Source organism: Centroberyx affinis, unplaced genomic scaffold, assembly GCF_046629955.1.
Source record: "Centroberyx affinis isolate AG114_WGS23_722 - 3 ecotype Tasmania unplaced genomic scaffold, CSIRO-AGI_Caff_v1 ptg007873l_1, whole genome shotgun sequence".
In the NCBI taxonomy this organism is placed as follows: Eukaryota; Metazoa; Chordata; class Actinopteri; order Beryciformes; family Berycidae; genus Centroberyx; species Centroberyx affinis.
This window is the reverse complement of record NW_027283949.1, coordinates 2,501-5,000: the sequence shown is the minus strand read 5'-3', so window position 1 is coordinate 5,000 and position 2,500 is coordinate 2,501.

The following is a 2,500-nucleotide window of genomic DNA, read 5'->3' as shown; positions in this document are numbered from 1 at the left end:
GCCCAACGATCAGCTGATTAGATTTTGGTGTGGATCTGGATCTGGGATTTCCACAATTAAGACGATTATCTGTTTTGTTTTTTTGCCTTAACTATTACGCTGCGTTCATGTGCTGCTGGGAAAGTTCAGCATCCGGGACTTTCAAGACACCCTGTTTTGTGGGGAGATTAAACCAGGAAGACAAACGACAAACAAACAGAAAGCGTTGAACTGGAAGACAGACAGGTACAGACAGAGGAGGAGGAGGTCACATGTCGTTTTAAGATTATCTTTGGGGCATCTTCACCTTTATTTGACAGTTGAAAGCAGAGAGAGACAGAGCAGAGGTTCCTGGGACAGATTCAGTTTAGTTTTCATTTCATTTTATTTCTTCCCTCTGAAATAAAATGTGATTTAGAGACGACCGGATCGGCTTTGCACACAAAATACACAAAAACTACAGAAAACAACCGGTGGAATTGCAGTTCAGTCTCCACATTATAATGAGTGTAATTGCAATTAATAACAATAATAATAATAATAATAATAATAATAATGATAATAAGTCAGTTTAAGAGCGCCTTTCTCAGGCTCAAGGACACTTAGTTCAGAATATCAGGAAAACTGCTTGAAAAACTAAAAAAAGTATTGGTTCTCTGACACACACACACACACACACACACACACACACACACACACACACACACACACACACACACACACACACACACACACACACACACACACACACATTTCAGCAAAGGCGTCAGAGGTCAGAGGTCAGCTGTGGGGATCAAACCTGTGACCATCTAGTCACTGAACTGACTAAGTCTTAAATCAGTGGAGATGCTGGGGATTTCAGTCTTTCTCTCCCTAACTGATGCTGCCATCCCATTGGTTTACACCAACAATCCCTGCGTTCCAAATCGCATACTTTTTCTTTTTACTACACTACGTACTACATCTGCCCTTAGAAAGTATGTACTGTGCATGTAGTAGGCAGACAATTGGGACATACTATTTCGTCATCACATTGCGTCTTGAACTTTGACCCTCTTGCTTATATATCCGTCGCAGTAATACGGTTGCAGTTTGTTTGTTTTGTTTTTTTCTCTCTCTGGCGGCTCAGCATGCGGCTCAGTCGAAGTGACGTGTCTTCCGCTGCGCAGAGGATTGTGGGTCAGAATAGCCAAAAAAGCATGCTGGCCTGCATACTGTAAAATTCGACCGGATGTAGTAGGGCATCCGGGTATTTTCTGGCATACTGCATTGACATGCATGAATTGGGACATGCTAAATCTTTTTCTGGCATACTAAATTGTATGGAAGTATGGGTATTGGAACGCACCCAATCACTTTTGAATGATCCCGCCGCCCGTTAAGTCCCGCCCCAACATCCTGTTTCAACAGGAAGTACGTCAGAATATGAGCAGATGCTTCAAAACGCTGTTTGAGTGTGACTTCAATCCAGATTCAGTCTTCTGTCAGTCAGCAGCTCTGCCAGGCTTTTCCCATCTGTCTTACAGCTGTGACCACTGAATTACAACAGAGAGTCTCAGACATAATGGAGAAGCTGGGGATTGAACCCAGGACCTTGTACATGCGAACCTACCACTGAGCTACATCCCCGACATTTATCCTACAGCTGTGTGTTTTTTATTGTAATATATATGGGAGAGGCAAGATGATGCTGTTTGTTTTTACTGATCCTCATCCTCCCAACATATTTAACATACAAGGACTACTGACTGGGCTCCCTGGGGACCCCAAGAATAAACTACTGTAAGAAACAACTATCATAGCAAAATGTTAACTTATTTCTTCTCAAAACATTATTAGTTATGTAATTAATGTCATCTGAAAAAAAACAACAACAGATTATTATTATTTTAGGAAAGTTACAGTTAATTAAATGATGTATTGTATTTCTGAACATCATCTTACCTTAGGAAGAGCAGTGTTTAGGGTCGTGGACAGAGCACATGAGGAATTCTGTGTCTGCCCCCCCCCCCCCGCATAGGCGGAATTGGGTGCTTTTGACCGGGGTCCCCCAAGACCCCAATACATTGGTATTTTTAAAAAGCACTAATTAAAACAGAAACAGAAAACAATGATATGAAGTCATTAGGAACAAATTGTCATGAAAAATTGGAATGATAGAATAAAGCACCTGTATGATATGACAAAAGGTATAGCTCTGGGGTCTGTGGGTACGCCAAAGTAATAATCCTCAACATTTCCCTCTAACTGTCTGTCTGTTCGCCTCTCTCTCTCTCTAACTCCACAGTATCCAGTTACAGTTCATAAATCTTCTCCTCTGTCTGGCGGCTCTTGGGAAAAATCCTCTGCCACACAGGAAGTGATGCGTTTTACGTTTCCGGTTTGTTTGGAATCAACAGAAGAAGAAGAACTGGGTAGTTAGCATGAGCAGTGACAGCCACCATGACTGAACAGACAGAGAGAAGAGAAACTCAAACTGCATCAACAGGGAATCCAAGCTCCGCCCACACTGTTTGATTGA